Genomic DNA, 27,043 nt, shown 5'->3' with positions numbered 1-27,043 from the left:
CCAGACCCAAAGGTTCCAAATCTCCGGCCGGGGGTGGAATATCGTCCCCGCCGCCTGAGACAGGAGATCCCTCCTCAGAGGAATCTGCCATGGATGACCTGCCAGCAGGGCTATGATATCCGAGAACCAAACTCGCGTCGGCCAACGGGGTGCTACCAGAAGTAGACTGACCCCCTGCCGACGGACCCTCTCCAGGACTCCCGGGAGCAGAGCAATCGGGGGAAATGCGTACAGACGCAGCCTCGGCCACGTCTGCACCATGGCATCCAACCCCAACGGGGCTGGATGCGTGAGGGAGAACCACAGTGGACAGTGGGACGTCTCTCGAGACGCAAACAGATCCACTTCCACTGGGCCGAACCTCTCGCATATGGCCTCCACCACTTCGGGGTGGAGCCGCCACTCCCCGGGCCTCAGCCCCTGCCTCGACAGGATGTCTGCTCCCTGATTTTGAACCCCCGGGACATACATTGCCCTGATGGACAACAGTCTCCCCTGGGACCACAGGAGGATTAGATGCGCCAATCTGCACAGAGGGTGCGATCTTACCCCTCCCTGGCGATTGAGGTACGCTACGACAGCCGTATTGTCTGTCCGCACCAGGACATGTTGGCCGCGGAGGTCCGGGAGAAAGCTCCTGAGAGCTTTGTAAACCGCCATCATCTCCAGGCAATTTATGTGCCAGGAGGAATGACGGCCCTCCCATGGGCCCCTCGCAAAGCGGCCGTCCATGACCGCGCCCCAACCAGTGAGGGAGGCGTCTGTTGAAACGGATTTCCGGCAACAGGACGCTCCCAACACTGGCCCCTGGGACAGAAACCAAGGTTTCTTCCATATGACTAGGGAACGAAGGCATCTGCGCGTTACCCTGATCATACGAAAAGGATTCCCTCTGGGGGAAAACCCCTTGGTTTTCAACCACCACTGGAGGGGTCTCATGTGTAGCAGGCCGAACGGTATCACGTTGGACGCTGCTGCCATGTGCCCCAGCACTCTCTGAAAGTGCTTCACAGTGATGGTGTGGCCTAGCCTTATTCCTGAGACCATCGCCAGTATGGTCTCGACGCGCGCGGGAGACAATTGTGCCCGCATCGTCGTCGAATCCCATACCACCCCTAGGAACGTAGTCCTCTGGGACGGCGTCAACACACTCTTGTTCGTGTTGAGTCTCAGCCCCAAGCACTTTATGTGGGCTAGAACGACATCTCGATGCCGAACCGCCATGTCGTACGACTGGGCCAGTATGAGCCAGTCGTCGATATAATTCAGTACACGGATGCCCTGAAGCCTCATAGGAGCCAGGGCTGCATCCATGCACTTTGTGAATGTGCGTGGGGAGAGGGCTAGGCCGAAGGGAAGTACTCGATATTGGTACGCTTCGCCCCCGAAAGCGAACCTCAGGAACTTCCTGTGACATGGAAGGATGAAGATATGAAATATGCGTCTTTAGATACATCGTGACGAACCAGTCCTCGAACTGGATCTGACTCACGATGGGATAATGAGCCTCTTGAACCTGAATCTCCTCAGAGAACGGTTCAAGTACCTCCGATTTAATAATAGACGCACCCTTCCATCCTCTTTGGGAACCATGAGGTAGCGACCGTAAAGCCGGACTCCCTGTCTGGCGGAGGGATACACAATATAGCCTCCTTTACCCTCAGGGAGCACACTTCCTGTTCCCTACCTGCCACTGGGCTGGGCACACCACTATTCAGGCCACACCGATGAACCCCGGTGGTGGAACGCTGAACTGCAGTCTCTACCCTTTGCCCAAGGTACACAGGGCCCCAGCAGATATATTCGGGAGCATAACCATGCGCCGAGATATTCTACTAGGGGAACCAGCCTCTCAAGGCTGGTCTCTGGTACCCACCAAACCTCCTGCCCGACCCCCTGAAGCGGCCACCCGGCAGGGCTTAGTCGGGGAGGATTTTCGGTGTGCGAACACGTTCGCTGCCCAGCCGAGGTCTCCCTAGAGGCGGCTAGAGTAGCATGTGTTCGCAGGAAGTCAATGTGGCCCGAGCGTCATAGACGGCGGATCGCAGCATCGACTTCCAGAAAACTCCACAGAGGAGGCGACCTCGATCGCTCCTCTGGAGAGGGGGCTGGCCAGCAGGCCACTGGGCTGGGCACACCACTATCCAGGCCACACCGATGAACCCCGGTGGTGGAACACTGAACTGCAGTCTGCACCCTTTGCCCATGGTACACAGGGCCCAACAGATATATTCAGGAGCATAATGACTATGCGCTGATATATTCTACTAGGGGAACCAGCCTCTCAAGGCTGGTCTCTGGTACCCACCGAGCCTCCTGCCCGACCCCCTGAAGCGGCCACCCGGCAGGGCTTAGTCGGGGAGGATTTTCGGTGTGCGAACGCGTTTGCTGCCCAGCTGCAGTCTTTCTAGAGGCGGCTAGAGCAGCATGCGTTCGCTGGAAGCCAATGTGGCCCGAGCGTCGTAGACGGCGGATCGCAGCATCGACTTCCAGAAGACTCCACAGAGGAGGCGATCTCGAGCGCTCCCCGGGAGCAACACAATTTGGATGATAGGCTGAAATACCTAACTCCTCAAAGTCAGATAAATCCCATTTAATTGCACAGAATTAAATGCCACCAAAAACACCCAAATAGTGAACACAACTGGGATGATAGGCTGATAATCTAACTACTCAAAGTTAGATAAATCCCATTTAATTCCTCAGAAATAAATGCCACCATAATCACCCATCACGTGAACATGCTGAATGATAGGCTGAATAGACATATCTAACTCCTCAAAGTCAGATAATGTTTAATTTAAATTCCTCAGAATTAAATGCAGCCCTAATCACCAGACCATACTGTTTAAATATGTATTCAACTACTCGTCATCTACACTCTGCCTCAGCAACGCGAGATTCGAATCGTTCCCAACATATTTGGCTTTCATCCCTCGAGATGAAAGCCACAGGCGCGAGGCTGAAACACTCGAAAACGCACGTTTCTGTACGCTACGAGACATTTCTCAACGACCACAGCCAGCACCCTCAGGGGCTGACTGCAAGCCTCGCTAAACAGTATCACATGTACACATATAGCGTGTGTTCACTTCTGTTGCAGACCCTTAATGCACGCGCTGCCTCGGCAACGCGAGATCGAGCCTGCATTATAAGGTGGCGAGCTCTCGTTTGCTTCACTCCGTCGACGCTGAGCACATCTAATTCCTCGGAATCAGATCGCTCAAGCATCTGGTTCTCCCTCCCGGGGAAGAGCCGCATCGCGGGCTTCCGCACGGGAACGGAGAACACCGGGTTACTACAGGCAGCCCCCTCGGGGACTGCCTGAGCACCTTATTTTATGAGTGAAGCAGTGTGTATGGTGTTTTAACGTCACCCGCCTCGATGCTGAGCACATCTAATTCCTCAGAATCAGACAGCTCAAGCATCGGACCCTCCAACCCGGGGGAAGATGCCGCCAAGCGGGCTTCCACACGGGGAGGAAGATCGTCGGAACTGTCAGAGGAGGATTGGGAAAGTGCCGCGGCAGTCCCGAAACCCTCTGACAAGTCCCGCTGTGAGCCCCATGATCTGCGACGCCGAGCCGCCTCAGCGACCGCGGGTCCAGAACCACGGGCCTCACGAGGCTGGCCGGTCTCATCGAACACGGCCAGCCGAGAGCGGAGCAGTCTGAGTGTCAGCAGCTCGCAGTGTTCACAGGCGGCTCCCTCGAGAGCCGCCCGAGCGTGCTGAACACCCAGACACTGCACACATAACAGGTGTGCATCCGATCCCGAGATGTAACGGGGACACGGATGCACACACTGCCTAAATGCACTCCTTCTCTCTTCCATACTTTTTAAATAAATCTTTCACACACACACTCGCAACTGGACAGACAACAGTAAATAGACAGACCAAACAGAGAGCGCTATGCTGAAGAGCAATAACTGCCGCCATTATGCGCCGGCCCCCCTTTTATACTTCCGGGTACGCCGTCACAATGACGTCATCACGCACGACCAATCGGATTGGACTAGTGTTTATTCAGGCTTCAGATTCGCTGATGCTTAGGGAGCATCCCCAAAGCGTTTCGACGCAGTGGGAAGTTCCCTCGATAAGGGAACAGTAATATTTTTGTGGAAAGCATGAAATATTATCATTCTTATTCTTAGATTTTTGATCAATTGAATGCATCCATGTTGAATTATTTCATATACTACAAAATAATGTATAATAAAAAATAAATAACATTAAAAATAGCAATATATATATATATATATATATATATATATACATACATGGATCCCTTAAGTTGATATATACATACTTTTTAATATATATACTTTTGACATTTGAAAAAAAGGAAACTTAAACTTAAAGGGGACTACAATGTTCATTTCAGTACGCTTGAAGATGGTGTGTGTGTGTGTGTGTGTGTGTGTGTGTGTGTGTGTGTGTGTGTGTGTGTGTGTGTGTGTGTGTGTGTGTGTGTGCTTGTGCGTGTGCGTGTGCGTGTGTGCGTGTGTGCGTGTGTGCGTGTGTGTGTGTGTGTGTGAAACCGAGGCAGAAATGCATTAGATCATCTCCTCTGTAATGTCTATTAAAAGGTAAGCTTCAGGTCATAGATTTAGAGGAGGGATTCACATGAAAGGTTGAAGATTATGTGTGTTTGTGTATTTTTCTGCATGCCCACACTTGTAGAGCATTTCAGACAGTGTGTTCATTCTGTCGCTCTCTCACTGACACTCTCTTTCATGTCTCTTTCTCTCATACACATACAGACTCACACAGGCTGATAACTCTGGGGAGGAAGAGGAAATCATATAAATCTTAGAGTTTTGAGACATGATGTTTAAGTATAAATCAGCACAGCACCTTTCATGGTGAGTGAGGGGAGTGCCTGAAAGGAAATGATTATTTGTGCGGCTGAGAGGTGAAAGAAAGAGAGAGATGGTGACTGAGGAAGGGAGGGAGAGAGAGAGAGGAAGAAAAGTAGCAAGACTGTTTAACTGAAATGTCTAATTGAGTGATTTGTGAAGTCTGGAAAGATGGGCTGTCCCAATGCCACACACACACACACACACACACACACACACACACACACACACACACACACACACACACACACACACACACACACACACACACACACACAACTAAATCTCTCAAAGCAAAACTAGCACCATTAATCATTTATGCTACAATATGAGTATGTGGTGCAAAAATTCAAAGCTTGGGCTTTACACAACTTTTGTAAAATTACGTCTAATGGTAAGGCATGTCGGAGTTCATGGGATGTGATCATTGTTGTTATTACAAATATTTTCATTAACTGAAATAAAACTGAGATGGGCTGAAATAAAAATAAAATAAAAAAATGAACTGAAATATGAAATAAAATGGACTGAAATAAAAATAAAAATGTTTGTACAGCATACTCATATTGTAGAATAAATTATTAATAGTGCTAGTTTTGCTTTGAGAGATTGAGTTTGTGTGTGTGTGTGTGTGTGTGTGTGTGTGTGTGGGGGGGGCAGCCCATCTGAAATACAAAATTATATGAATATTAGATGAAAAAAATATAATAAAAAAACATTTTTTTAGCTTCAGATATTAACTGAAATTAAAATACTACAATTATTACAACTTACAAAAATACATTAAAGTTGATTATAAATACTAAAAAACTAAGCTGATAAAATGACAAAAGCAAATAACAAAATTGCTAAAACTTATCTGAAAATATCAAATTAATAATTAAAAGTTAATTTAAAATATGAATAAATGTTCTAATACCATTTAAATAATACTAAAACAATACTGAAAGTGGCAATGGTTTAGTACAATATTATATTTTTTATAACAATCATTGTTGCATATTGTGAACTGCATCTTCAACTGAAATGATTCTCACATATACCGGTATTCTCATGTACACTTATAAAATAATTTTGTATTTATGTGCATTGATGGTTCCATGAAGAATGTTTAAAGCCACAATATGTAATTGTTCGCTGCTACAGTTATTCAAAACAAAGGCGTAGCTTGATGGCGCCTGGATTTCGCGGAGCTTTTATTATTCCTAGTTTCTTCTGTTTTATCATATTAGATACATTATTCAAATGTGTTAAATGTCATGTTATAATGCTTCTCTGTGCTTTCACTCAGCGGCTAGCCAGCTAATATAAGACACTTGTTGCACACTACAGTAAGCTAGGTATTAGGCATGGTAAAACATAGGCCTACTTGCGGTAAATCAAGAAAACAAGATTTAAACAAAAAGATTAAAATGATTTGTTTTCTGTTGATGAATGTATCCAAACAGTATCTCACCTTTCTAATAAAACACATATATGTTATAGCCTATGCATGTGTGTGTGTGTGTGTGTGTGTGTGTGTGTGTGTATGTGTGTATGCATGTATTAATCTGCACATGTGCTTTCTCTCCCTCATGCTCTTTCAGTCACAACACAGCAAGCAGGCAAAGCACACGGCATGCAAACTATATGTATATAGCCAATATATTTTTTCTTAGTTACAAAACCGAACCCGAACCCGAGGCTGTTCATTAAACATTACTCTGTCTGAGCCCACCTCTAGTATGATGATGTCAATGATAGGCGACACACAGACACGGTCCATGTCCTGGTTAAAATTGCTAATTTCTCTGGATATAAACATTCTTGGAAACATTTGGGATAATGCAAGTACACAAGCCAGCTAAATGTATAACGTTGTTCTAGTGTTTTTTGGATATTTAATCCAAATAACTTACATATTGTGCCTTTAACATCCATAGAACATTTACATTGCACAATTTATGGTGGAAAAAGGTTCTACAGATTATTAAAATGTGCTTCAAACTAAGAAAAAAAAGGAAAACTAAGTTTATTTTAAGAGATTGTTATTTGGGGAAATCTGGAATGGTTCTTATATGGTATTGCTGTAAAAACTCCTCTCTGGAACCTTTATTTTTAAGAGTGTAGTAGTAGCATGTGTTATTTGAAACACGTGCTTTTCTCCACTCTCTCTTTGTAATACAGCGCCCTCTAGTGCTCAAAACCAACACCATTTAATAACACAATATACATTTTCAACAGGTTTAGATAGGCTGCTTAACTGTATTACAATTATATTAAATGTATGATGATTATATTATTTTTGTCTTTGCTGAAAATCAGCTTTGAGTTCAAAAATATTGATTTGTCTCTTATTACTACCAAGGACTTACTTTTTCGGATCAATATGAAGGTCATCAGATTCTGTGTAATGAGAATATAATCGATAATGTTGAGATCATATCTAAGTGAGTGTCTGTATTGATCGACTGGAGGGTCTGTTTATGATATCACTGCTGTCATCTTTCGCATTCTGAGTCAGCCCATTCACAGTTTCATTACACAATCTCTGTTACAATCTCTCCTTTTAGACAGGACGACATCGAAATGAGCTCGATGCCATTATGATGCATTTAGATCTATTCTGGTATGTGATCTCACCACTTTCAGCACTGCGCTCAGAGATATGTTTATACACTATATTCCCAAAAGTTTGAGTTCAGTTGTTCCAATCACTTCCATGGCCACAGGTGTATAAAAGGCATACACACGCTTCTACAAACATTTGTTAAAGAATGGGTCGCTCTCAGGAGCTCAGTGAATTCAAGCGTGGTACCGTGATAGGTTGCCACCTGTGCAATAAGTTCAGTCGTGAAATTTTCCTCAATATTACTAAATATTCCGCGGTCAACTGTTAGTGGTATTATAACAGAGTGGAAGCAATTGTAAACACCAGCGACTCAGCCACAGCCACGTAAAATCACAGAGCGGGGTCAGCGCATGCTGCGCAGATGTCGTCAACTTTCTGCAGAGTCAACAGCTACAGACCTCCAAACTTTGTGTGGCCTTCAGATTAGCTCAAGAACCGTGTGTAGAGAGCTTCATGGAATGGGTTTCCATAGCCGAGCAGCTGCATCCAAGCCTTGCATAACCAAGTGCAATGCAAAGCGTTGGAGTGGTGTAAAGCACACCACCACTGGACTCTACAGCAGTGGAGATGTGTTCTCGGGAGTGACGAATCTGGGTTTGGCGGTTGCCAGGAGAACGGTACTTGCCTGACTGCATTGTGCCAAGTGTAAAATTAGGTGGAGGTGGGAATGTGGTGTGGGGTTGTTTTTCAGGGGTTGGGCCTTTAGTTCCAATGAAAGGAACTCCCAATGCTTACCACCAAGACATTTTTAAAAATTTCAGTCTTCAATTAAAATCAAATCTGCCACGAGTGTCGTATAGCAACTCTCAATACACTTCTGAGCTGTAAAAACCAAACTCTGCTCAGGCCAATCACATCGTGTATAAAGTTGGTGGGCGGGGCTTAACATAATGACGGCAGAATTGCGTGCTACTTGAAAATAAAGAAGCACACGAACGGCGGTCTTTCGAATCGGCTTTGGCCGCGACTCTGGAAGACTTGTAGTTAAGCTTTTCTCTGAGAAAAGAACAAAGAATGGCACTGAAGTCATTCTTAAGAAGGGAAGATGTGTTCGGAGTTTTGCCGACCGGATACGCCTAAAGTTTAATCTGTCAACTAGCTCCGCTTCGCCTTCTTCGTTGCTCTGGTTGGTTAGCGCTATCCTATCGCAGAAGGAGTCTGAAAGACAACAGTTTATCCGCCCCTCGGATTGAGCCCTGTCGATGGTGAGTTTCCAGACCAAACATCTTGTTGTGGGTCTGGCTTGTCAGGCTAGTTTATATCTATGGCTTGGATATTTGTGTTCATTCTTCCGGTTTGTATATCCACAGCATGAAGGTAAGATCTTACTCATTCATGAATGAACCACTCGTTTTAAAATCTTTCCAGACTACTGACATATGACATCTGGTTCAAAAATTACAATACTCATGATAACTTTCAACAACTAATTCCACTAATTACTCTTCAACAGCGATGCCATAGAAATATACAGAATTACCACACAAAAAAAGAAGTTCAAACACGAAATTGTGCATTTGTGCATGTTTCTATGGTGCAAAGACTACATCAAAACAATAACAACCTCTAACTAATGAAAAAAGATCAAAAAGAAAAGAAAAAATTAGAGTTAAAAAATAAAAATGTGAAAACAAGAGATCATTCAATGACATCATCCCATTCTCTTTTCTCCAGAGCAACAGTTTAAATGAATTAGTTGCCGTGGAAACAGCATCATCATCCTGGTCTAAAGAGCTAAACTGAAATAATGTTCTGCTCAAGTCACTTTTTTTTCTATTACACTGCAGACATCTTGACCCTTAATAACACAACAACACATGTTTTTTTTCTCCACAAAAACACTGGGCAATCACAATTATATGTTAAACACGTCTTCTGTATGGCTGAACTGGAAAAACACAAACACGGGCAACAGTTTTTATTTATAGAGACCTGCATGAGGCCGTCACAGGATATTCATTTTGAAATGAGTGGGATCTCTCAGACTCATAGCTGAGCCATGTGGGCTCTCGCATGAAAAACACACCCTTGCATGCTGACCCAGTTTTCTGGCCAGGTTTTGCTAAAAAAAAATTGGGAGAACCACACCGCAACTTTTAAAAACATTTAAAAATAATCCCACACAAAAGAGCAACGCAATAACAAGCAAATACTCTGACCTGTCTCAGAGATCAATTCATACACAGAACGATTCATTCTTTGTCTATGTACGCTATGTGTGTATTTTTGATGCCTGCCTGACACCTGCTCCCTAATATCACATATGACATACCAAAATAGACTGATACTGGACACACTTCAGAATCTCTCCTCTCTCTCAAACATACACAACAGACATCATTACAATTTTGTCACAAAGAAGCAACAGATTTACAGATATTATTTTTATTTAGCCTATTAATAGGATATTTTATATTATTAATATAATTAAAATGTATTTATTTTATATCACCATTATATTATGATATCGTTGTATAGGGTATTGGGAAAAAAACAATTAGGTTTTTATTATTCACTTATTTTAATTATTTTTGACATGCTTAATTTTGAAGTAGCCTTGCTACAATCCATAGGCGTGATTTTGCCTCGCATCAGTGCACTATGAGTAAGCAAAATGTCCTCAGTCCAGTTGTGCATCACCTCAGGAAAATACTATCAAACACAGACAAACAAATGACGAGAGAGAGAGAGAGAGAGAGAGAGAGAGAGAGAGAGAGAGAGAGAGAGAGAGAGAGAGAGAGAGAGAGAGAGAGAGAGAGAGAGAGAGAGAGAGAATAGGCTACTCACAGAGCCGGCGGATCCAGGAGTCACACATACCCTGTAATTTTCGGTAAACGGTAACCGGAGAGAGAACGAGAGACAAAAGCGCCTGAATGAATCGGCGGGATCTATTGATAAACTCCAGCTTGGCTGTGAATGGAAGCTAATGGCACTGTTACCGCTCGCGCTCGCTCGGGTGCTGGTGGATCGAGCTGCTAGTTCAGTTACGGGCGGGTACGGGACCGGCCCACACCGTCACATCCGTTAAATACACCGATTCCCGTACCGGCCAAACATGACTGAGCCTGCGGGACTTCCCACTCCACTGAACTGACTAACCCCGTAGGCTAAATCATAAGAAAATAAAACGAAATCCTTTATTATTTAAATAATAATTAAGTTGAGTCTATGACTCATAGGCGTCTCAATAAAAATATCACAATACAAGTGTGTTTTAAATTTTAACATTAGATGACCATAGTCTAGTCTAGCTATAGTTGAAAGGGGAATTTTTTTAATATATTATTATTAGGCTATTATTATTATTTAAATAGCCTATAATATACAGTCTCTTCAATTATTATGAAGCCATGTGTGCACACACACTTATTATTAAATAACGAGTAAAATGCTGCTCAAAATAAATATAGGCCAATATAAAGTGGGCCACTTTTTTAGATACCTAGCCTATATCTTTTCTTTTGTTAACTTTAAGATCTTTTGATCTTTTGAAAAACTTTATTTTCAGTTTGAATACAGCTGACACAATGTGTATTATTTGCACGGTATAAACCAAACATTTTGAGATCATGCTCTCCCGACAAAAAAAAATTCAGGTAAAGTGGACCACACCTAATATATAATGTAATTAAAAACACATTATTAATGAACACATATTACCAAACACACACACACACTCACACACACACACACACACGCACGCACGCACGCACGCACGCACGCACGCACGCACGCACGCACGCACACACACACACACACACACACACACACACACACACACACACACACACACACACACACACACACACACACACATATATATATATATATATATATATATATATATATATATATATATATATATATATATATATATAATGGTGCATTCTGTAATTCTTTATATAAAACCTGATTATATTTATTAGGGCCAATATACATAAACTTGACTCCTTTAGAAACTCCCCCTTACACAACACCGAAGCATCTTAAAACATGCATTTTTATGTAGCATTAAATAGAGTGTGCTCAAGCTCGCCCTCGTGTGGTTTAAAAAAACATCTCTGTCACAACTCTCATCTATTTAATCTCCACTGACTTCTATACCTACCCATCACAGAAAACTTTCTGCATTTTCAAATTTTCAAAACATTTCTTTTAGTATGATTCATACGCTGTTTTCCTCATGGGGACCATAAAATGTACAAAATTGCCATCTTTGTGAGAACCCTATAATGTAATTTTACAAGGACACAAACGCATGCACGCACGCACACACACACACACACACACACACACACACACACACACACACACACACACACACACACACACACACACACACACACACACACACACACACACACACACACACACATATATATATATATATATATATATATATATATATATATATATATATATATATATATAATGGTATTTCATTTCATATAAAGTTTATCCCATGTTAAGGGATCAGGTTAAGCTTTTCTTCCTTTATTTTGATTGCTGTGAGTAATATTTTGTCAGAACTTTTTGGTCTGAATAAGTTTAACAAGACTCAATAACTACAGCCATTTGAATATGTTGTTTTTATTCTTCAATTAATTAAGACAAAAAGCTGAGTTTCCACACACACACACACACACACACACACACACACACACACACACACACACACACACACACACACACACACACACACACACACACACACACACACACACACACACACACACACACACACACACACACACACACACACACACACACACACAACGCAGCACAGCTGTTTTACATTGCAATTATTATTTGAAAATTAAGACTGGAGTAATGATTCTGAAAATTCAGCTTCACCATTATAGGAGTAAATTATATTTTAAAATACACACTCTTCTAAAGGATTATTAGAAACACCATACTATTACTATGTTTTACCCCCTTTCGCCTTCAGAACTGCCTTAATTCTACGTGGCATTGATTAAGCAAGGTGCTGAGATCTGGTGACTGTGGGGGCCATTTTAGTACAGTGAACTCATTGTCATGTTCAAGAAACCGATTTGAAATGATTAGATCTTTGTGACATGGTGCATTATCCTGCTGGAAGTAGCCATCAGAGGATGGGTACATGGTGGTCATAAAGAGATGGACATGGTCATAAACAATGCTCAGGTAGGCCGTGGCATTTAAACGATGCCTTATTGGCACTAAGGGGCCTAAAGTGTGACAAGAAAACATCCCCCACACCATTACACCACCACCACCAGCCTGCACAGTGGTAAAAAGGCATGATGGATCCATGTTCTCATTCTGTTTACACCAAATTCTGACTCTACCATCTGAATGTCTCAACAGAAATCGAGACTCATCAGACCAGGCAACATTTTTCCAGTCTTCAACTGTCCAAAATTGGTGAGTTTGTGCAAATTGTAGCCTCTTTTTCCTATTTGTAGTGGAGATGAGTAGTACCTGGTGGAGTCTTCTGCTATTAGCCAATCCGCCTCAAGGTTGTGCGTGTTGTGGCTTCATCAATGCTTTGCTGCATACCTCGGTTGTAATGAGTGGTTATTTCAGTCAAAGTTGCTCTTCTATCAGCTTAAACCAGTCAGCTTATTCTCCTCTGATCTCTAGCATCAACAAGGCATTTCCACCCACAGGACTGCCGCATACTGGATGTTTTTCCCTTTTCACACCATTCTTTGTAAACCCTAGAAATGGTTGTACGTGAAAATCCCAGTAACTGAGCAGATTGTGGCATACTCAGACCAGCCCGTCTGGCATCAACAACCATGCCATGCTCAAAATTGCTTAAATCACCTCTCTTTCCCATTCTGACATTCAGTTTGGAGTTCAGGAGATTGTCTTGACCAGGACCACACCCCTAAATGCACTGAAGCAACTGCCGTGTGATTGGTTGATTAGATAATTGCATTAATGAGAAATTGAACAGGTGTTCCTAATAATCGGTGTATATTATTATTTTAAATTGTAATAATATGTCAAAACTATTACTGTTTTCAAATAAATTCCGCCTTAGTGGACATACGAGATGTCCTGTCTCGGTTTTATGTCAGTGATGAATCAGCTGAAGAATGGAGGCATCTATCATCTCTCGAGACCTTAGAGCACTCACTAGTGCTCATCTGAGGCTGGAGTTTCCTTGTAAGCTAGAGGCATGAAAGCATTATATCCCATTACCCTGGAGAAAGAAGCAGACAGAGGAGAGAAATGGACAGAAAAGCAGATGATGCACACAAAAAGAGAAACTCTCAGACAGACGGAGAGTTCTAATCCTTTAATGCTGTGAAATGACATTTAGATCAAAGCTGCTAAAAGGACAAATGTGATACGCACATCTGTGAGTGTGTCTATGTCTGTAATTTGGAATATGGGGCAGCTGCAAAACTCTGTCTGATTCGCTTGCTGATTACCATTTGAATTTTTTCAACAGTTATAGTTCCTTAAATCCTATTTTATTGAGTCAAAATAAAAATATACTGTTTAATTCATTTTGCCATGTGAATTATAAATGAATGTTTTACATTCCCCAAAAGTTATCAAGACAGTTGAGAAAGGAAGTCAGCGAAAGAGAGTGATGTGTCAGTGATATCTGCTCTCTTTTTTCGTATCGTCTTTGTTTTTTATATTGCCTGCTCACCAATTCGCTGGCTTCCACAGCAGATCGCACAACAACTAAACGTGTAATCTCTTACTGTAATGTCCTCCAGGTTTACTTCCGTAATCTGTATGACAGCATGCCGCTGTTGCGTGTCATTTTTTTATTGTCCTTTTGTGCATGTGGGTCAGTCCCTAACCATTATATGTTCACTGTTAACACTGGAATCTGATATTAAAATAAAAATGTAAACAGCTATAAAAAAATTAAAAAAATGAACCTGAGAAATACATTATTGTTCTGAATATAGGACAACCCTGATTATAAAACGACTCCCCTTTTTGAAGATTTACTTTTTGTAAAAAGGCTTTTTGAAGACCAAAGACCAATCTAATTTTCATATTGCATAATTTTTGTAATGAAAGTATGGCAAATACTGGTAAAATGTACAAATGATCACATTTAGAAATAAACACTTTTTGGCATACCACTGTTGGTGCTTTCCGTGGTGGACAGGGGGCAGCATGTGTGCACTCTGACTGATCGGCGGCTACGCAACAAACTGCGATGCACTGTGTACTCTGACACCTTTATCAGAACAAGCATTAACTTCTTGAGCAATTTGAGCTACAGTAGCTCTTCTGTTTGATTGGACAGCCTTCACTCCCCACGTGCATCAATGAGCCTTGGCCACCCATGACCCTGTTGCTAGTTCACCAATGTTCCTTTCTTGGAGAACTTTTGATAGATACTGACCACTGCAGACCTGGAACACCCCACAAGAGCTGCAGTTTTAGAGATGCTCTGACTCAGTCGTCTACCCATCACAATTTGGCCCTTCTCAATCTTGCTTAAATCCTCACCCTTGCCCCTTTTTCTTGCTTCTAACACATCAACTTTAAGGACAAAATGTTCACTTGCTGCCTAATATATCCCACCCACTAACAGGTGCCGTGATGAAGAGATAATCAGTTTCACCTGTCAGTGGTCATAATGTTAAGCCTGATCGGTGTAAGACAAACCAGAATTGAGCACTAAGGTTTGCAGGTTGAACGTGTAGCTTAGTGACACTAAACTGATCATCTAGACGTAGGCAAAGATTACTCAAAAATGTATTAACAATAACAATATTTATTTATATTATAACGAAATACCGCCCAGCCCTAGTTCTGGACCAAAGCATGCGAGCGTTTGTTGTTTGTTTTTTTCACAACATAGAGGGTTTCTCTCACAGGTGAAATTGAATATTTTAATTTACTGAAGAAATAAATAAGCAAAACTTATGTCAAAAACATGCATTATTCGATAAATTGACTTCTTCTTTAAAGAACTTTTTGTAAGTATAAAAGCATTATCACACCTACAATTGTGAGCACCCCTCCCACCACCACACACACATACACCAAAGTGAAATCAACAAATAAACTATAACATGCGCATATACACGGAATAGTAATTTCTACATACACTCAAGAGATTTATTCTTTCAGTGAACACAAGTTTTTTTGTTGTTGTTGTCCTTTTAGCTCCCTGATCGATTTCTTCTGCGACAGTAAGTCAATAATGTGTGTTTTTGTGTAATCACAGAGCCTGAGGAAAAACATTGGTTGTGCTTGCGTTTCATTTTGTGTACAGCTATATAAAGTATTTTGGTTGGTTGTTTCTATTTTGCCTTCAGGTCTCGTGCTCTACCAATGACTCCTCACGAAAGCCGTTCACATTGAGAGTGATTTCATCACTGGAGGTCGGTGAGCTACTGTACTTTTTGTTACTGTCAGCAATGCATTCCAGTGCAACTCTTTAATCCAAATGCATTGTGTGGTGGATCATGTGACACTTTCACATCACATCAAAAATCATTTGCATTTGTTTTAAACCCAAAAGTGGCATAGAAGTTTAAAAAGTTTGTTTGGGTTGTTAAGTTAATCAACCATTCCCACAACCTATTTGGTTCACTCCAGCCATTACATAAGCAATGGGAACCTCCTTGCGCTATGATTGGCTGAATATGCTGTCAATGGATAATAGCCACAAATCATGCTCACAATCAGTTTGGAAATAAGCCTGAATGGGTCAAACAGGTGTAAAATAGTAACTAATTGAGTGTTAATAACACTACACTATTTTCAATTAAAACGTAAAACTTTTTATGGGTTTTGGCCATAGATTGTAAAAAAAAATGTAAAGTATAGATGAGCTGGCCGTCGCCATCTTACCAGCGCGTCATAACACATCAGGCCTGGATAAATGAAAATGGGCAAAGAGGCAGGATGTGGGCGGAGCTGAGCTGAGGTGACGCAATGACTAACAGACAGCAGATAAATGGCTCTCCACCTGTCACTCAAAGTGGCCACGCCCTTAATTATGCAGAACTTTAACCACTTGCCTGTCACCCCTCCGATTTGGCAAATGAAGCATTTAGACATACTCATAGTAAAAGGACAGCTGCTCATACTTTATTCTGAATATACACATAACCAATATATATTTTGAAGGCCAACACTTGAGAGTTTACAGCTGAATTACTCAGACAGTTATTATTATAGAGCTATATAGGCTAAAACATAAAAAAGTAAATATGTTTAATATTTTTCTTCATGTATAAAAATATTATGTGAATGTAGTATAATGATTTTTAACTACAACTAAATTCAAGGCAGAAGTGTGGTCATGCTTTATTAAGGCTTTATAATGTAAATAAATGGGGGGGGGGGGGGGGGGGTTATTGCATCCTTCATATCTCCGAAAAATCTTTAGTTTTATTATATTTATAAAAGAAATATGGGCTGTACTGAGTCTTTCCGGAAAAAACCGAGCGCCTGGAGGCGTATTGTGTGGGCGGAGCTAAAGAATGACGAGCGCGCAAAGCGGTGACGTCCTCAAGCGTGGAGAAACCCATGGCTATCAATCTCAGCTAATAGATATATGATCCAGAATCAAATCTGAGGCTGAAATAAATTGAACAGGAGAAACAACAACAGCAGGACGTCCGTCTCTGTGGTATGTACTGTATTTAGTGCCCTGTCAACATTTGTGTGTGTTTACTTGCAGTTTATGAGGACATGATTCGGTTTATGGACTATTGTATGCGACTAAACCTTAGCAGTAGCAAGCAAAACGGTTTTGCACGTCAGACTAGTGTAACGTTATACATAGAACAACAATAGAGTCCCTTAGCGCATTTGAATGACGAATCACGCGATCGTGTCTTTTACTGATGTTTACTCACGCAACGATAGACAACAGCATAGACATTTGAAGCAGTTTTACTCACCGGCTGCTTCCAAAGCAGGGCCGAACCTTTATCGCTGGGACCGCTCCGTCAAAAACACACTTCTTTGGTATGATTTTTTTGAAGTCCTGACAGCAGTGAACGGTGGAGATCCACTTTGCGACGCGATTGAAGCGATGTTGTGAAGCTTCCCGTCATTTCTTGCTTCAAATCGGTTCAAATGCAGCGCTACCTTCCCGGAATGCTGTGCTGAAGCGTTGAAGTCGCTTGATGTCACCCATAGGAATAAAGTGGAGCGCGGCGCGGAATGTTTATGGGCGTGCATTTCCTCTCTCGCTCTAGTCACGCGCGTGCGCACCCTACCGGGAGAAGAGCCCGTACGGCCCATACAAGGACCTTCCGCTCTGTCGACGTCAAGCCGAGCCACACTCGAAAAAAACTCTCCGAAACTTGTGAGAAACCGGAAGGAGTATTTTTGACACAGAAATACTCCATCAAACGTCCAACATTAGTTTTTGAAACTTTGTCTATGTTTAGGATGGGAATCCAAGTCTTTAACAGTGTAAAAAGCTCAGTATGCATGAAACAGCATTTCACCCCCCCTTTAATGAGATTTTGCTCCCTTCTGGAGCATGTCCCTAGTGGCCAGTGGATGAATAGCAGTTTAAGTTACTTCCGTATTGGCTTCAACAGGGACTGGGGAAGGTTGCCGATTGGTTTTGGCCAGTCATTTACACGGCAACAGCGTTATGAGGGCCTGAAAAAATTAACTTTTGAAAAAGGGAATTTAAAGTGCAAGACCTTTAACAACTATTGTATCCACTTAAACTACAAAAATGAGAATTTGTGAAAACAAAGACGTCATCTGCATGAGTATTATTTGTTCAGTCCATAGGCATATTTTTTTCTTCGCTTACTGGCTTGATGATACACCATTTTTTATCGTTTTCACAGATTCACGTGATTGTTTGGACAATGTTGTCATCTCTCCACAAAAAAAAACTAACTTTTTTAATTTTTAGTACATAATCGTTTTAAAAAACCAAAAGAAACCTCCATGTCTGCAACCTTCACTACACCGTGTTTGTGAGTCTTTATTGACTAATGAACCAATGACTAATGGTTTTATTATTACTGATTTGCAATGAATAGGAAAAAGAAGATAAAAGACTATGGAGGATAGTGTTTTGCAAAGAGATATTTTTGTAATGTGCAGCTGTTGCGGCTGTGTTTGTGCTTATTTGTAAATATATCTATTAAAATACATACATTCCGGTGCATAACTCCTCCCTGAACTTCCCGCTGCCCTGTATCTTGCTCTGTCATTGGCTGTCGGTCATCGCCGATGTCATTTTAGACACCGATGTCGCCGATGTCACACTGCATGATTGTCCCTCACGTAAACGAGCAAAGATATGCCTATGATTTCAGCATTGGTCTGCGATTTCGCAAAACCTGTCGGCGAGTCAAAATCTGGGCTTAAATCAGATAGTGGAAACTCTGCATAATTCCCTGCTCGCGGGGTACTTTATTAAAAGTTTATAAACTTTCAGGGGTGGGACTTGGGTGCTGAACAATATAATTAGAAAACTTTTTATGGGTTGATTTTATGCAGTATTTTATTTCAACCACTATTTTTAAAAGTCTGTTGCTGTGCGTGCAGTTTGCAATTCAAATTAACAATGGAGTTCAAAAATACGACGGATTGACCGATGACAATGTTCAGGTTTTATTAAAATTATATGCGGAGGACAAAATCAGATGGGAACTAGAAAGTTGCATGCAGTAAATTATAATAATATTTCACAATGTTACTGTTTTTACTGTATTTTTGATAAAATAAATGCAGCTGAGCAAAAGACATTTCTTTCAAAAGCATTCCATAGAATGCAAAAAAACAAATAAAAAATAAGTAACACTTTATATTAAGGTGACGGGCATATAGTACGGACCATTTCCTCTTACTGAAATATGTAGTAGAAAACCCATGAAAGATCTACGTTATTTAAAAAATCGATTTTATATTTGGACCATGGGCAGCGCCATTTTGTTTGTGTTCTAGGTTGATGGCGTAGAATTGTTGCACTCGGCAATCAGCTGGTGTTACCCGTAGCTATTTCTACCACAAAGCAACTCGAAAATTGTTTCAAAGTTAAACAAAACCAGTTAATTGCTTTGTAATTGTACTTAAAACACACTCAAACATACATTGCCTCAAAAATGCCTTGTTGATGGTAGAGACCAGAGGAGAATGGGCCGACTGATTCAAGCTGATAGAAGAGCAACTTTGACTGAAATAACCACTCATTACAACCGGGCAGCAAAGCATTTGTGAAGCCACAACACACACAACCTTGAGGCGGATGGGCTACAACAGAAGAAGACCCCAATGGGTACCACTCATCTCCACTACAAATAGGAAAAAGAGGCTACAATTTGCATGAGCTCACCAAAATTGGACCGTTGAAGACTGGAAAATGTTTGCCTGATGAGTCTCAATTTCTGTTGAGACATTGGCCCTCATTTATCAATCTTGCGTAGAAACGGGTGTATATGTTGGCGTAAGATTATGCTTACACTCCTCTCACCGCCTGATTTATGAAACTGTGCGCACCTCTGCAATTCAGGTGTACGCAATACTTGCCCTTGATAAATCCCGCGGCTGAAAACGATCGTCATTTGAATAACACGCCCCTATATATTCAAGTCTCTGCCTCCCGCACGCCCTCATTTTACGTCATGGACAAACAGAAGACGGCAAAGAAACGAAACTTCTCCGACGTGGAGATCGGGCGCGCTCAATCATCTCACTACTCCACTAGTCAGGGTACTGATTAGGACATAAGTCAATGGGCTGACTCCCTGATCAGTGCTCTGACTACTGAACTATTGAGATGATTGAGACGCGCCCATCGAGACCATCACCAGGGAAGTGGAAAAAAAAACGAAATTGTTTTATTTGGGAGTTTAAAGAGTGGGATTAAAGGCGCTTACAAAAACAAAATATGGACCCAAATTACGAGTACTGTTAATAGTGTGGAGGTTGAGAAGCGCACTCCAGCAGTTTAAATAGCTGTTTGGATGATAAATTACCATCACAATGCATTATTTTACAGCACGTTTTGAAACAATTAGCATTTAATTTCGTATCACGGCACATGTATTGGGGTGTACAATAGTGATGATGATGTGATGTGGAGTAAGATTCATTCACATTAATAATTACATGACAATTTGTAAGATTCTTCTTCTTATTATTATGATTATTATTCTTAATGACGCTTGTTATTTTGAAGAAAATGCCGTTTTTATTGATTTTATTATTATTTAAAAGAAGAAGGCCATTTTTATTATTTTGTCAGTCTGAATTATTTTAGTCCCAGTCCGTGCGCAGCTGCCGGGCCAGGCGGGCCTGAAACGTCAGATAAAGCGCACAGGCTCGCGACTGGAGGAATACATATGCCTACAGATCAAACACTTTGGTAAAGTCACACAAATTAAACATTGACGTTCATGTTACACAAAAATAAACACTGAATGTTGTTGTTGTGGTTTTAACAGTGGGTCATAATATAGCATATCTTGTCAGTGCGTTTTGTGGTGTTAGGAATTGTTTTTCTGCGCATTTTCCCACTAACTCAAACGTGCGTACACCACCTCCTGAGCTGGCGTAGGATTTGAGCGTGCCGTACGCCAACGTCCATATTGATAAATCTCAAAGTCACCGTGGGTTTGGGTGTACGCAAGGTGTACGCTGGAAATTTGGTGTACGCACTTTTGATAAATGAGGCCATTGAGATGCTAGAGTCATAATTTGGTGTAATCGGAATGAAAACATGGATCCATCATGCCTTGTTACCACTGTGCAGGCTGCTGCTGGTGGTGGTGTAATGGTGTGGGGAATGTTTTCTTGTCACACTTTAGGCCCCTTAGTGCCAATTGGGCATCGCTTAAATGCCACAGCCTACCTGAGCATTGTTTCTGACCATGTCCATCCCTTTATGACCACCATGTACCCATCCTCTGAAGGCTACTTCCAGCAGGATAATGCACCATGTCACAAAGATCTAATCATTTCAAATTGGTTTCTTGAACATGACAATGAGTTCACTGTACTAAAATGGCCCTCACAGTCACCAGATCTCAACCCAATAGAGCATCTTTGGGATGTGGTGGAACGGGAGCTTCGTGCCCTGGATGTGCATCCCACAAATCTCCATCAACTGCAAGATGCTATCCTATCAATATGGGCCACTATTTCCAAAGAATGCTTTCAGCACCTTGTTGAATCAATGCCACGTAGAATTAAGGCAGTTCTGAAGGCGAAAGGGGGTAAAACACAGAATTAGTATATGATGTTCCTAATAATCCTTTAGGTGTATATATGTAAGCTTCCGCTTCGCGTCGGGGTCCTGATCACTCTGTCGGGGTTTATTCTGCGATAACAACCGGCTGGGTGTACATTATCCCGCTTATTACACAGCTACTAGTCTCAAATAAATTAGACACAAAATATTGTCTTGAGATTAAATATTTTATTAGCTCTTACGCAAAGCTTCTGCGTAGAAAAACAATTCCAAACTGCTTTAAGCCTGTATCTATTGCTGAAGATCTGCCATATGCCCTTGCTAAATGTTGAAAATGAATGCTGAAAGGGTTATTAGTTCACCCAAAAATGAAACCAAACCTGTGATTTACTCACCCTCAAGTTATCATAGGTGTATATGACATTCTTCTTTCAGACAAATACAACAATCGGAGTTATATTTAAAAAGTCCAGGCTAACGTTAATTCAAGCAATTGTAGCTGTTTTGAAGTCCATAAAAAATGCAACTGTCCATCAAATAACGTGCTCCACATGGCTCAGATAGGTTAATAGAGCCCTCTGATTCAAATCAATGCGTTTGTGTAAGAAAAAAATCCATATTTAAAACTTTATAAAGGAAACCGGCCTTGAGGTCTTCCATTGTAGCCATGGCTGTTTAAGTATTTAACAGCCACAAGATGGCGCCAGCGTTAAGCATAGAAGTAGTACTGGTCAAGATAACTCGTAGTACCCAGATGAGCGGTTGTTATCTGTAAATAACATACCTTATATGTTATGCGCGATTGACCAATCAGAATAAACTGTTTCACAGAGCCGTGTAATATATATATATATTGTCACAGGGTGTTTTTGGTGTTGGATTCATGTTTTAAGGTTTTAATGTTCACTGTCATGTTTTTCATGCACTTCCTGGTTTTGTCATATGTTCCCTTGTCATGTGACCATGCCCTCATGTGTTCCTGTGTTTTGTTTTCATTGGTTTATGGGTTGATCATTGTCAAATTAGCATATTGTGATAAAGTTCATTTTTTTCCATAATGTAATGATAAAAATTACACTTTCATATATTTTAGATTCATTGCACACCAACTGAAATATTTCAGGTCTTTTATTGTTTTAATACTGATGATTTTGGCATACAGCTCATGAAAACCCCAAATTCCTATCTCAAAAAAATTAGCATATTTCATCCGACCAATAAAAGAAAAGTGTTTTTAATACAAAAAAAGTCAACCTTCAAATAATTATGTTCAGTTATGCACTCAATACTTGGTCGGGAATCCTTTTGCAGAAATGACGAGACAGGTCTAACTGCAGAACCGCAGAACCCATATACGTCACTCACAACAGTCTGAGGGCGACAACAGCGCCACGCCACAGTCTCATGCCGGAAGTGGGCGGAGCTGATTTATCTTCGCATACATTGCTCTATTTGGAGCGTTTCAAGCCCAAAGTTTAAACGATGTTAATAATGTCAAGTATTTAATTAATAAGTTCTAATTGAAGATAGATAGAGAGATGATAGATAGGCTAGATAGATATACTTACTCATAGTTAAATCATATAAATATGTTTTAAAATAAACAATACTGGATATTAATACAAAATGAAATAATTTACGTTAAAAAATGTATTTATAAAAAAAACATTGTAACGTTTTTAAAGTAAAAAGTTGCTATTATTTTTTATTTATATTATGTCTTAAATATTATATTAGATAAACTGAACACAAATCTTAACACACAAAAAATGAAAACAAAGATTGAGCATTTGAACATTTATTTTTATGACACAATATATTTGTTTTTTACTCAAGCATCTCAGAATAAACCTTTTATTCATAGTAGATAATATATATTACACAATTCTACACTGTTATGCATGATTCAGATTAATCAAACCCCAAAACACACAGAAATTGTTTAATTTTATAAAATGTTCCTTAAAAATCCCCTTAAGTAGCAAAGGCGTCATATACTAGCTTGGGTTTGCTTTAAAAAAAATACACAATCAGACCAAGGGGAATAAATTGAACTAAGTTGAAAGTTATTGCACAGCAGGTACATGACAAATTAAATCTAAAATAAAAGTGACCTCTATAAACATTGACAACTGTCTCTTTGGCCAGTTGTCGGTCAACCATTCAGCCTGTGAAAGTTGAAGGGCTTTTTCCTAGTCTTCCACTTTCACATTTCAGAAATCAGGGCTCTTCCACTAAACTGTTGAAAACAGTTGGTTGTTCCAGAGTCTTCTGTGATCCGTGGCTCCTTCATGAGACAAGGGTACAAACAAATAGGATAAAATGTTGGAAGTGTTTTAACAATATCGTGTGTTGAAGTCAGGATGTAGCATGTATAATAAAGTTGTGAAATTCAGTTTCTCATGTCTAAATTTCTGACATAAATGATACCCTGTCACAATCAAATTAATTAACCATTTTCAGTTCAAAAGGTATACAGAAATTAAAGGCAAGCACTTCATAGGGCTTCTCACACTGAGCTTATCGTCATTCTAAACACACTTTTAACCTCGGGTAAAGTAACATTTCACACTTTTATATTTACGTGCTTTGGACAGTCACTGAAACACTGTGCACTCTATATAAATAATAAAGTCAGCATTGAAGAGGAAAAACATCAAATGCAAACAGAAAACGCAATTGCAGCGAAGAAGAGACCATTTAAATTATTGTATAGTCTGAAATGTCCATTCAGGAAAAACTTGTAATACAAGGACATGCAAAGCTTGAGCATTTATGAAAACATATTGTGTGCAGTGCAGTGTCTGTCAGTGACCCTGATAATGCACATATGTTATCCCATGGTTTATTAAAGTACAGTGTGGAACGGCAGTGTATGAATACCCAGGATTGATTGTTCATCTCAGGTAAATGATGATCAGTGTGAAACATGAAGCAAGATAACCCAAGATTCTGTATATCCGGAGTTTACTATTTCAAGTGTGAAAAGCCCTCATGTTTTTTATCCTAATGAAGGGAAGCTTGTATTTTAAAAAAAATTACCTTTTCCTTCTTTTTCTTACCATTGACATGAAGATCCTACTGTCAATAGAGCCATCCAACTGTTGTGGAACAGTCTAAAACAATTGAACATTATAGAATAGAAGAACATTCCTGGAAAATCTGACATATAACAACACACTATCTGTATAAGTAGCTTATGTCTTTATTAGAGCCTTTTAAAACTAACCTTGTTTTTGATCAGCTTCCATTATCCTGGGTGACATTCTGATTGTCAATTTACTGCAACAAAATCAAACAGATATATATAATGCTTGGTTGTGTACTTAATTTAATTTTAATGGGACACATTCAAACACATGAAATAGTGTTTGCATTTTGTTAGCTTAAGCACTATATATATATATATATATATATATATATACACTTGAAACTTTATAACCAACTAATTCAAAAGGGACAACAAATAAATACTATTTCTTGCTACTGTGTATAAACAAATAACTCAAAACCTTCATACCTCCATGGACAGCTGCTTTTTGAAGTGAATATGAAGGTGTACTGTGCTATCTGGTCAGTTTAAAACACTGGGCAGTAGAAACTGTTGCAGAATGTCTTGCATTGATGTACATGAAGTAAAGCTGGTCCTCTCCAAATCGTAATGCCTCAATAAATTAGTGGGAAAAACACATAAAACACTGGTCAGTATCAGATAAAAGCAAATAAAAAATACGGCGCCAACAACCAAAAATAAAATCACAAACAATTATGTTACTTAAACCAAGACCATATCAACAGACGCGATAGACATCGTAAAGCAGAGCACATTAGAAAAAAATAGAGCCACGTTCTGTATAAAGTGTTAATACAACAACGATGGATCAAATACACAACACAAATAAACTTGATAGATTAAAACCACAACACAAAACAGCTGTTTACCGTGTTCTCTTCTTCCGCCGTGCCGATTGTTTAGTTTTCGTGAACTCCGCCCACTTCCGGCATGAGACTGTGGCATGGCGCTGTTGTCCTCAGAGCGTTGTGAGTGACGTATATGGGTTCTGCGGTTCTGCAGTTGGTTATTATTGGAAATGACTGCTTCAATGCGGCGTGGCATGGAGGCGATCAGCCTGTGGCACTGCTGAGGTGTTATGGAGGCCCAGGATGCTTCGATAGCGGCCTTAAGCTCATCCAGAGTGTTGGGTCTTGCGTCTCTCGACTTTCTCTTCACAATATCCCACAGATTCTCTATAGGGTTCAGGTCAGGAGAGTTGGCAGGCCAATTGAGCGCAGTAATATCATGGTCAGTAAACCATTTACCAGTGGTTTTGGCACTGTGAGCAGGTTCCAGGTCGTGCTGAAAAAGGAAATCATCTCCAAAAAGCTTTTCAGCAGATGGAAGCATGAAGTGCTCCAAAATCTCCTGATAGCTAGCTGCATTGACCCTGCCCTTGATAAAACACAGTGGACCAACACCAGCAGCTGACATGGCACCCCAGACCATCACTGACTGTGGGTACTTGACACTGGACTTCAGGCATTTTGGCATTTCCTTCTCCCCAGTCTTCCTCCAGACTCTGCCACCTTGATTTCCGAATGACATGGAAAATTTGCTTTCATCCGAAAAAAAAATACTTTGGACCACTTAGCAACAGTCCAGTGCTGCTTCTCTGTAGCCCAAAAGTGGCTTGACCTGGGGAATGCGGCACCTGTAGCCCATTTCCTGCACACGCCTGTGCACGGTGGCTCTGGATGTTTCTACTCCAGACTCAGTCCACTGCTTCCGCAGGTACAGCACTCTGGGAACAGCCTATTCGTTCAGAAATTTCTTTCTGTGTCTTTCCCTCTCGCTTGAGGGTGTCAATGATGGCCTTCTGGACAACAGTCCGGTCAGCAGTCTTACCCATGATTGCGGTTTTGAGTAATGAACCAGGCTGGGAGATTTTAAAAGCCTCAGGAATCTTTTGCAGGTGTTTAGAGTTAATTAGTTGATTCAGATGATTAGGTTAATAGCTCGAGAATCTTTTCATGATATGCACATTTTTTGAGACAGGAATTTTGGGTTTTCATGAGCTGTATGCCAAAATCATCAGTATTAAAACAATAAAAGACCTGAAATATTTCAGTTGGTGTACAATGAATCTAAAATATATGAAAGTTTAATTTTTATCATTACATTATGGAAAATAATGAACTTTATCACAATATGCTAATTCTTTGAGAAGGAACTGTATATATATATATATATATATATATATATATATATATATATATATATATATATATATATATATATATAAACCCATAAACTGCGTGATATGAAATGCAAATACCCAAACCTAGAGAGCAGACTTTGCGGCCTCTTTTTAAAAGTCCACTGCATGTCTGGAATTTGTATTTAATTGATTCACAATCTTGTTT

At 40.6% G+C, this 27,043-nt stretch overlaps 1 protein-coding gene and 1 long non-coding RNA gene across 10 annotated transcripts in view; both read right to left on the bottom strand.

Moving 5' to 3' along the window:
• The window catches only part of dlgap1b (discs, large (Drosophila) homolog-associated protein 1b), a 232,740-nt gene that overhangs the window by 31,299 nt on the left and 174,398 nt on the right, over positions 1–27,043 (bottom strand). The window lies entirely within an intron of this gene.
• LOC137063924 (uncharacterized) lies at positions 23,405–25,708 on the bottom strand. Of its 2 annotated transcripts, XR_010901456.1 has the most exons (5): positions 25,565–25,708; positions 25,143–25,287; positions 24,852–24,904; positions 24,685–24,738; positions 23,405–23,909 (listed from the first exon to the last, which is right to left on the bottom strand). It is a non-coding gene; the product is annotated as an uncharacterized lncRNA (long non-coding RNA). The 2 variants fall into 2 exon arrangements; XR_010901455.1 differs by having other exon boundaries at positions 25,143–25,708.

This window comes from Pseudorasbora parva, chromosome 24 (genome assembly GCF_024679245.1).
Source record: "Pseudorasbora parva isolate DD20220531a chromosome 24, ASM2467924v1, whole genome shotgun sequence".
NCBI lineage: Eukaryota > Metazoa > Chordata > Actinopteri > Cypriniformes > Gobionidae > Pseudorasbora > Pseudorasbora parva.
This window is presented reverse-complemented; position numbering and strand designations above follow the sequence as displayed.